At 32.7% G+C, this 11450-nt stretch overlaps 1 long non-coding RNA gene across 1 annotated transcript; it reads right to left on the reverse strand.

Moving 5' to 3' along the window:
- Positions 1 to 331: 331 nt before the first annotated feature.
- Positions 332 to 11210, reverse strand: LOC138918527 (uncharacterized). Its single transcript, XR_011427986.1, has 3 exons — positions 11078 to 11210; positions 8601 to 8679; positions 332 to 7749 (listed from the first exon to the last, which is right to left on the reverse strand). It is a non-coding gene; the product is annotated as an uncharacterized lncRNA (long non-coding RNA).
- Between the last annotated feature and the right edge of the window lie 240 nt (positions 11211 to 11450).

Here is an 11450-nt window from a genome sequence, read left to right on the forward strand (position 1 = left end):
ACAATGTACAGGTATATCAAAAGTGAAAGGGGTATAGGGGCATGTATGTATGGTGATAGATGGAAACTAGACTTCTGGTGATGCGCATGATTCAGTCTCTACAGAATCCAAAATATAATGACATACACCTGAAATTTGCACAATGTTATAAAGCATTGTGACCTTAATAAAAAAAGTACTAAAGATAATTTTTAAAAACATCAAATTTAACACCTTAAATACATACAATTTATTAAAAAAAATTTTGTGAGGAAGATTGGGCCTGAGCTAACATCCATTGCCAGTCTTCCTCTTTTTGCTTGAGGAAGATTGTCACTGAGCTAACGTCTGTGCTGATCCTCCTCTATCTTATGTGGGATGCTGCCACAGTGTGGCTTGACGAACAGTACTAGGTCCGCAGCTGCGAACCCCAGTCTGCTGAAGTGAAGCATGCAAATGCCACCACTACACCACAGGGCCAGCCCCAAATACATACAATTTTTAATTGTCAACTATGCCTAAATAAAGTTGGCAAAAAAAAAACCCTCTATCTCCTGCTCTGGATCTGTTGTAAATTTCAAGAGCGTAGTACTCAGAGGGTCCCATTATTTGAATCTATTACATGATCCTACTTATGGTGCCCTACTGTGCAGTGCTTTGGCACACTGTATTTTATTGTTAATTATTGCCATCTTTATTCATCAAAATATTGTAGTATTAATTAATTATCTCTAAATACACACTCTCGTTAACAACCATTCTAGTTCACAAGAGAACAGTTTCAAATAGTGAGAGCTATTTGGCATAGCAGTCTCTGCTGTTTCTATTTAATTCTAGGAGAATTAAAAAGCTTAGACAAAACAAATGACAAAACATATTTGGGCCTCTGAGGGATTTCTGAAAAATTTATAAACTGGCTTCATTTATTTAGTGGTCCTTAGAGGAGCTACAATTCAATTCATTTTATGAATGGGTGGGGAAATATGTCCAAAATTATGATATGAAAACTTGTTCCCAGAAAATGTGTTTGGAATGATTTTCAAGTAACTTAATAAAACACAACACACAAATAGAGCTTGAGTTCAGTTTATACTAGTTTAAATCTCATAACTCTAGAAATTTAGATAAAACTAAATGTTTTACAGGTAATTTTTAGACATTTTTGGGGAAGGTGCAGGATATTTTATATCTCAGCAAACAGATGTTAAAAAAATCTTTTTTTTTAATTTAAGGGGAAAATAGTTGAATATTTGTATTGATGCCAATATCCAAGGATTATGCTCTTGTTCTGATTAACTGCTATCAAAAAATTAAACCCACCTTTTCCTTAAAGTAATAAACCTTAGAAAAAATAGCTAGATGTCTCAGAAAATACCCCCTATTTGAACAGCGATCATCAGACAAGAAAATCCCAAACCCAAAAAATACATCAGCCATTTCTGTTTTACTGCTTGACAATGGAAATTTTTATAAAAACTATGACATAATTATCTTATGCAGAGACTTTAGTAATAAAATAAAAGACACCTGGATAATTTTCATATAATTCCTCCTATGATATAGTCACTACAGAAAATTAAAGACTATACTTTTTTATGTTTGTTTATGATTAGTATTCTAGCCTTAAAAAATATTAATTATTGCTACCATATTTATATTTATCTGTGTCTCTCCCCATCTGGATGACCTCCACAAGCCAGTTTCTGAAATATGTAACATTCTGGGGAATATACACCACATACACACACTTAGGGAGACTACTTAGGATGTTGCCACAATGGTCCAGGCAAGAAATCACAGTGGTTTGGACTGAGGTGGTGGTGCTGAAACATGTCAGCTTCTGCCTACATTGGGACCATATAGAGTCAACAAGGTTGACTGATGGTTTGGATGTGGGGGTGAGAGAAAAAGAGGAGTCCCAATGATTTCAGGTTTTGAGGCCTGTGTGGCTGGATGATGCTGGTATCAGTTATGAAATGGGGGTGACTGTAGGAGGAGCAGATTTAGGAATGGGGAATATGAGTGCAGCACGTGATGAGAGCTTGCATTGCTGTGCCCTTCCCACTCTGCAGCTGTACACCCACATGCACCCAGATAGCCACAGCCAGATGGTTAGCTCACCACTCCTGGAGGTCTTCCCATGTTTTCTGGCCTAATCAAAGCTGTATGCCCTGACTCAGGGCTCAGTCATTCTTTCTGACTGATTTCTTTCTGGGCCTTCTGGGAAGTCACCAAAATGGCCAAGCTAAGGAGGAGCTGATAGTATATTTTGTCCTAAGACCTACAAACTATTCAGACAAGTTATTCTTAATTTTCAAAAATTTTTTCTCATATGTTGTAGAGATTTCCAATTTAATTTCATTGCAGTTCAGAGATGTGGTTTGCATGAGATCAGTTCATTGAAATCTAAAATTTCCCCTACGTTTTAATACACTGTCTTGTAATACACTTTACTCTTGTAAAAAGGAAAGAATGTACATTTTCTAGTGCAAGGTACTATTTTTTATATTTTACCTACTGAGAATTTTGAGTGGTGTTTTGAAATCTCCCACATTAATGGTGAATTTAACAATTTCTTCTTGCAGTTCCAGCAGATTTGGTTTTATATATTGTGAGATTATTATATCAGGTACATGCAAATTCCAAATTACCATATTACTTTTGTTATATTGAAATTTTTGATGTTTTGAAGGGCATGATTTTCCTAACAATGTGAATTATTTTGAAGCCACTGTTTTTCTTTTTTCTTATTTTACTGGCACATATTTCCTCACTCCTACTTTCCATAAATCTGGCAGAGTCCTTTTGCTTTAATTACGTCTCATTTAAACTGCAAAGAACTTGAGTTTTTGTTGTTCTTTGTCTTTGTCTTTACAGAGCTATTTTGTTCGCTTTACGCATAATATAATTAAGAAATTTGCACTCATTTCTATGCTCTTTGTGCTTTCTGTTTATATTGTTATTTCTATTATTTTTTATTCCTGTATTGTTTTTTCTTTCCAATTAGTCTTTTGCTTTTTAGTGATTTGCTTTTCTATTTTACCTTGTGGGTTTAACAAAGCCTGAAATCGATTAGTATCTTACTTCTTTCCTGAAAATACAAGAATGGAGAACGGTAATAACTATGTCCAGATTTACGTGTCTACTTTCCAACTTGCTGAAAGTAGAAGGACTGAGGAAATATATGCTAGTAAAATATTTTTTAGAAGATATAAAATTGACTTAAAATGCACTGTTAGGAAAATGCATGCCCTTCAATTTACATGTTAATCTACATTTTCTCTGTCCAGTTTATACATCATTTCTCTTTTAATTTAATAAATTGATAATATCATATTCATTTTAGGGAGACAGACCATTTAGAGTTGCTGTCATGATTATTACTTTGCTTATAGTTTTTCTTTTATATCAAAAATATTTCTATGTTTGTTTATTTTCTTCAATGAAGCACATCTTTTAGAAATTTAGTTAGTAAGTGCCTCTTAATGATCATTTATTTTTCTCTCTTTGTATATAAATCTCTTTATTTCACACACATGTTACCTTTTTTAGGTAAATAGAAAATTCTGGACTATGGATTGACTGTTGTTTCCATTCAGCAATGTGATGGTACTATCATTCTCTCTTCTAGCTTCCATTGTACTTCTGAGAATTTTGTTTACAGATTAAATTGTAGATGTTTTTTGTTTAATCTTTGACTTCTGGTAAGATCTTCTTTTTGTCTATAATGCATTTAAGCTTTAGTATAATTGTCTATTTTCAACTTTATTTATGTTTCATGTTTGATATACTGTGCTTTTCTATATTTATTAATTTATATTTTTCATCAATTATGGAAAATTGTCTGCAAGTATTGCCTTTTCTACATTTTCTTTAGTTCTAGGTTTGGGAGACTTATTAGAACTATGTAATATATTCTTATTCTCACCTTTGTTTTTGACCTTTATACCAAATTTTCCTGTAGGATAATTTCCTCAAATCTACTTTTCACCTTACTAATATGCTTTCAGCAGTCCCTAGTCTGCTCTTTAGACTGTCTATTGAGTATAATTTTAACAATTTATTCTCCATTTATAAAATTCTATTTAAATCTTTTCCCAAATCAGCTTGGCGATTTTGGTAAATCTCTTTTCCTTGCTCATTTTTTTCTGCATTTTATTTCTTTCAAATTTTCAGCAGTTGTTTTCTAGATCTCTTACTTCTATCATCAGAATTATTTGGGAATCTAAATATGTTTTTTGTTGTTGTTGATTTTGTTGATTCTTACTCATGTGGCTTATTTCCTTGTGTGTTTTATAATATTTTATTGAAATATCTTATTTTAATGAGACTTAATCTTTCAGTATTTGGAAGGCTTCAACTGGAGAAACTTTCCTCCTGGGTGAATTTCCACTTGATTCTGCCAGTTACCAAGGGCTACTGCTGACCTGAGACCATCTTATTCCCACTCAAACATCTAAGATTTAAGTTGAGTGCTGAGGTCCATATCCCTCCACTTTGTAGCAAATTGAACTTTAGGCCTGAGATGTAATACTTATATTATCCTTCGCCTTTTTGGCCACCCTCCTTTTGCATTGTGTACTGTTTATTGTTTTGTGTTCTGGTTTTATGTCATGGAATCTTTCTCTGAACCACTCTCAGAGATTTCCCTTAGTTTTGGGGAAACAAAAACAGAATCTAGTTATATTTTTAAAGGGTTTATAGTCTGACATATGGCCAAAGTATAGGTTCTAGCTCATGTTTTCTTTTAGCATGTTTAGCATTTCTTTGTAGCATGCTGACATCATTATCCTACACTGTGATACTGATATGTTTAGATTTTTATTTCCTAGTAACTTAATTTTCACATTCTAACTACCTTATTTTTACAATATTTGCATCTTTACTGTCTTGCTTTGAGTCTGTTCAATTTTATTTTTATAATTTAGTTTCATATCTTACTGTATGGAATATCTAGATCTATATATTCAACAGCCATTATTATGATTGTTTCCTTTAAAATGCTAGTATGCCTGCTTATTAATCTTTAAAGTTAATTAAAATTTCTGCTCCTTTTCCAATTAATACATATACCTTAGAACTCTTAACTCTGATTATTTCATTCTATTTTAACAAGTTAATTTTATCTAGAACATGAGTATCTGATTTTTCTCTGGTTGTTTTGGTAAATTGTCCATTGTGATGACTTTTTTTTCTCATGTGTGCGGTAATTTTGGATTTTGAGTTAGTGTTTTCTGAGTTTTTTCCTATAGGAATTCTTGGGGTTTTAATCTCAGTTGTTGCCCATCAAGAGAATATTGGTATTTCAACTTAGTATCTTGGTGTCTACTATTCCAGAAACATTTCATATTTAGTTCTCAATTTGGGATACCTCAGACTATGCAGGTTACTAGCTTTAAATTACAAACCTGTGTCAGTTTCAGACCCGTGTATCTATGTGTGCGTGTGTGTGTGTGTGTGTGTATATCTCTATCTATATGTATATATTCATGGAAAGGTTTATTTTTCTTTAAACAAAGCCCTAGGAAAAGCAGAAAAGCTTTATTTTTGTCTCTCTTTGCCATTTAATGATATATTTTCTTCCACATAATTTTGTGAAGTGCAGTTTTTCAGAGGTCCAGTTCCTTGCTTTAGATAGGAGCTTCTGATACTCTGCCATTCCCCCAACGCCTGAACTCTTGTTTCATTTTGTCTATAAAACTCCAGACTCTTGGCTATTGAAATCAGCAGACGCTTACAGAAGGGCCATACTGTTAGCATCATCTAAACATTCTTATTCTCTCTCTCCCTCTCTCTCTGACTCCCCCTCCTTCTCTTTCTCCCTCTCTCCCTAGCCTTTGGAATTTAAAAAAATTATTATTTTAATCTTAACAGTGCATTAAAAATGTGTATTTATTTTATGCAATTGTTTTTGGTGTGATTATTGAAAGATTTTTCAACAGAATATGTACACAATATTGCTAAAAATAAAAGTTTTCTTCTCCTTTAAACTGTTAAAGTTTTGTTTTTGTCCTCTATGACACGTAATCTTAGCCTTGAGGCTCTAACTACTTAAAAGCTTTCTTTACATAATTGTTATTGGTAATTGAATTTACTCAAAATATGATTGTTAATACAAGTTCAATTTGTTAGAATGTTTGTTGTAGGCAATTCAATTAATTTAAAAATTTGCAATAAACAAACTAGTATAATGGTAATTAACTTACTACTTAAGCCTTCATTAATTGTTCTTTGGCTAACCAAATCTAATATAAATGGCCCAAACTCGTATTTTAAGCAGATACATTCAAGAAAGTTTATCAGTAGCTTCTCTTGGCTTTTTCTCTACATGCTCATGTAAGAAAATAAAATTTGCTGATTCATTTCTAACCTAAGGAAAAGTGTGTTTCTTCAACAAATTCATGAAGTAAAGGATGTGAGATATTCTTGAGCGAGCTCCAATAATTTTTCCTTGCATAAAGCTGAAGTGGTAAATGAATACAGTGTGCATTGAACAATGTCTTCAAGGATGAACCATGTGAATTGATAAAAAATAGAGACAGGAGTCTTTCCAAGAAAGAAAGCAGAGAAATCAGTAATTCCTTTCCAGTCTTCACCTTTCTGGCTCTCACAGCAGTATTTGATACAGTTCACTATTTCATTCTTCTTAAAACTTTTTTTTTAATAGTTCATGTGTTTTATTTTGGTTTCCTTCCTAACTCACTGCCTACTGCTGGCCCTTCCTTTCCATCAAAATCATGTAATGTCCAAGGGCCTCCACGTTTTGATTTTTGGGTCTCTGATCTTTAACTGCAATCCTTTCCTAAGTGAACTAGTAAAGTGCTATGGCTATGAATGCCATTGTGGTTTTTTCAAATATCATTTTCCAAAATGACCATCTGGAGTGATCTCCAGGGTCTGGTTAAACCCCATCCTCGACCTTTAACACCCTTAGTGATGTTCGTAAATGTGAGTGAATTGCACAACCATTGATCCATTATTTCAAGCCTAAAATCTCAGCTTCCTTCCTTTTACTCTTCCATCACTTGCAGGTCAAGAGCAATTTCTTTTGACTCTACTTCCAAACCATACCTATGATCTGTTCACTCCCTCACCCTCTCCCCTACTGTCATCCTAACTCAAGCCATGATTATTTCTCATGTGGAAAACTTCAATTGATTTTAACTGCTTTTTCTACTTACATTCATGACTTGCTAAAATCCTCTCTCTCTCTTTTTCTTTTTTTGCTGCTAGAGTAATCTATATAAAAATTTAAGTCAGATTGGGTCACTCTCCTTCTTAAAACTCTACAAGCCTTTTCTTTATTCTTGGAGTAAAACTAGACTTACCATGCACTATAAGGCTCTACATAAGCCAGCCTCCACATGCATTTCTGACTTCATTCCATTCTGACTGCGTTCTAGGATTCCACCTGACCTCTTATGCCTAACCAGAGTAGATTTCCGTTTATTGCATAGGAAGTAAAATTTGCACTTGATGTAGGACTTAAGCTCTTCCTTTGCTCTTGTAAGCTTTTCTTTCAGATCTTCACATGGGTGACTTCTTATAATCATTCAAACTTCACCATCTTTTCTGAAAGGGTATTGCAGGCCACAATCAACAATATCCATCGCCATTCCTCCTCCACATCTAATTTCTTACCACATCACCAACTTAGTTTTCTTCATGGAAGTTGTCATTCTCTAAAATTGTCTTGCCTGTGTGTTGGTGTTTTGACTGGACATCCCTATTAGATTATAAATTCCATGATAGCAGGAAGCTTGTCTATACCTATTCACCAAGAATAAAAGGCAAAAATAAGCATATCAAGCACAAGATTGATCTGAGTTGCAATATTGAGGCAGAGTATGGTATAAAGACAGAAAATAAACTGATGATAGGATTTCTGGAAAATTAGATGGGGGCATTTATATTTAATATTGTAGATAACAGGAATATGTTTTACATTTTTCTTTAAATTGGCAAAAAACAATCTATTTGAATAGTTTACAAACTTTACTTCTCATGGCCTGTAGAATCGAGTTATTTCATGTTAAATATGACAAGTAAGCCTATTTAAAAGAATATGTAGGGTAATAAGCATTTGCTTATCTATAAATGTGCTATATTTTAATCACATGAGTGGATAATGAGAAAGTCTAAAAAAATGTAACAATAATTTATCTATGCCTCTGTGAGGTATCATCACTTTTATATTTGTCTATTGAGGGATTCTGTTGTGTTTTTAGCTCAGAGACATTTGAAGACAAGTGAAGGCAATTTGGCCTTTACTCTAGGGATTTATAGTAGACATTTGCAATCAAATAGTTCAACCATAAAATATACCTGCTAAAAGGATGGCTAAATGGCTGTTCTATAAGCTTCCTGATTTTTCTTTTAAGGTTATCATCACATTTTAAACTTTACCAACACAATCACCATTAGGCAAGTACTTAGAAAGTTTCATTTTTAGTGGCTGTTTTTGAGAAAGGCAGAATTAGTTTGCTTAGCAATCAGGAAGAAGCTATCCCACACACATGCTCAGAAAAGATATATAAAACAATAATGTTTATGAAGAAAAAATGGTAATAAAATGACTAAGAATAAAGTGAAAAGAAAACAAAAATGAACCAAGAACTTACATAATACATTTTCCAATTGAAGAACTGTTTTTGTCCTTATATCCAGCAATAAGCATGAAGATAAAATATTTATATTTGCCTATGTTAGAAGATAGATAGATAAATAGACAAATGGACATTATGTATAACTTAACAACTACATCTAATATTTAATCAGCACTTTGCATTCAAATTTATTATTCACTTTTGAATACAAAACACATATACTCCTGAAGAACAAATAGAACATAAACAATACAACATGACATTAATGAAGTTGTCAAAGACATAAAAATGTAAACCTATAAAACATATAACCTTATCACAAATAATAGAATGTCAGAGTTGAAGGTCACATAGTCATTAGCTAGGCCAACCACCTAGTTTTACAACAAAAGTTACAGAGACACAGAAACTCTGTCATGCTGACCTTACCAAGCAGACAGAAGCTGGAATAGAAACCAGGCTATTTACAGAAAAGTATTAATAAAATAAAGGATTTTCTACATAATGTAAACTATCAAAAATTGTTCTAGGTAGTTAACATGTGCTTATTTTTCTTTGATAACAATGCAACACATGTAGGCACATCTCTTTGTATTCTTAGAAACTTATTCTACAATGTTTTAAATATTCACTTATTATGGCTGCTGGTTTAACTTATGAATACTCAGAGAGATTGATAGCAAAAACAGTATTTAGGTGAGCTACAAAACCTGGGATTAAATTTTACAGTGTGCTTCTAATTCTGCCTCCCTAAATATAAAGAAACTACGGCAGGAATTTATGATTAATAACATTTTAGGTAGCTGTTAGCAATCTTAATTGTATGTTCTCGGTAAAATTGACTGCTATGAACTCATAGGAAGCCCTTTGTGAAGAGAGAAGTGTGTGTATGTATGTGTCAGTGTTTAAAATTTTAAGTTATCAGAAAATCTTAGGGGTTATTGCTGTAGGTTATCAGAGAATAAGTCACCACCGGTAACCTAAAGGGAAAGCTGCTTTTCGGTAGTGCAGAGTCGTGGATCCATATTATCCACCTCCAGAAACCAGTGGAATTATCTAGTGGTGGATTGGGAGAGTGAGTTATGAGTGTATATGGTATGAATACAGTAAACTGCAAATCCCTTTAAATATAGTCTTTATAAATTCTTTGTTGACTATCATTTACATCCCTGCAAGCAGTATTTTGATAAATGGTATTTCGCTTCTACAGTGTAACTAAAAGAGGTTATTTAATTCCAGAAATAAAATCCAGAGAAGTCAGCAGTCAGCTGATGTTCCTTATCTCCCTTTAGAAATATCACTAGAATCACCTGAATGAAAAGTAATAAATTATTTTAAGGATAAATGTTTCAGCAATGACAATGAAACTAAAAGTCAATAATAATCAAGACTTTCTTATGCCAGTAGAACTAAAAGTGGGGATTTTTTTTTTCATCAGGGGAATAGAATGGATTAAAATAACATTTATTTATATTTGTATTAATTGGTAGGTCATAAGTAAAATTAAATCCTTATTGTCAGTAAAATAAATTACAAATTGAAAAACTAAACCCTATCTCAATACTCACTTCAGTAATACCATTGTACTAGTTGTGTGAGTATATACATATATGTGTGTGTATATATAAGTATATATATATGTATATGATATACATGTATATGTGTAGTACTGCAATGAATAATTTGAAGTGGATTATGAGTTCCCTATTATTGACCAGAAAATAGAGAAGCTGGTGAATGATAAAAATAATTATTTATGTTATCTTTCACGGAAACTATGGGAACTCTACAGGAATGTGGGGCACTGTTTGGAGGGAGAGGAAGGAAGAGAAGAGACAGATAATTTTAAAATAATGAATTTCAATATGATCTCGAGAGCAAAGATTGGAAGGAAAAAAGAACAAACTCTTATTAAATAAATATAATATACAGGAAAGAAAATATTTCTCAATCTAGAATAGAATCTTAGAATCAATAAAGTTAGGAGTGCCTCTTAGAAACATGATTTATTTTATTCTCAACTCCTTTTTTCTGTATTTCCTCCTTGCCTGTTACTCTTAATTTTCAGAATTTTTCTCAGGATGCCTTCTCTGCCTCTCTTGGAGCAAATCTGAAAATGGCAAATGTTGACTTCAATGAGAAATAACATCCAAGCTATTGAAAACTAGATGGAGCCTTACCAATTTCCAAAGTTCTTTCATTCCTTGAGAAGATATATTACCATATTAAATCAAGGCTTTATTGTTTGTATTATAATCTGCTATTGTTTGGTGTATTTTAAAATGCATGCCTTATATCATTTTTTTATTGAATTGAACTCAAATATATGTGGTTTAAGGGTCTACATTTCATGTAAATGTGTATGTATATATATATATATATATATATATATGTATGTTTGATTCTAGAAGGAAAGCAACTGTAAATAAAGAGTAGATAAATACGTATATACACACACATATACATATATATTCCAGAAAACACCACCTTACCTTACTCATTCAGGCAAAAATATCATGCCAGTAGAATCTCAGTTATAGAATCAGGGAGCAGAGAAGAAGGGTTTATACATTATGTTGCATATAAGAGATCACACCAGATTTAATGTCTGAAACTGGATTTGACCTCCTCTTGCTCAGTGACCATTCAACCAAGAAACATTCAGGCAAGTTTCAAAAATAAGAACCAAAATGGGAACAAAGTGTAGTGGGACAAGAATAGACTGGAGCTTAGAAAATGTAGGTTTATATTTTAGAACTTTCACTGAGGATATTTATGGAACATTAGCGTTTATTTGTTGAGTACCTACTAGATAGCAGGGCTTTTAATCTTGGGGAATTTAATTGATTTTTATGTGTTATGCTT

The sequence above is a fragment of the Equus caballus genome, chromosome 17 (assembly GCF_041296265.1).
Source record: "Equus caballus isolate H_3958 breed thoroughbred chromosome 17, TB-T2T, whole genome shotgun sequence".
Taxonomy (NCBI): domain Eukaryota; kingdom Metazoa; phylum Chordata; class Mammalia; order Perissodactyla; family Equidae; genus Equus; species Equus caballus.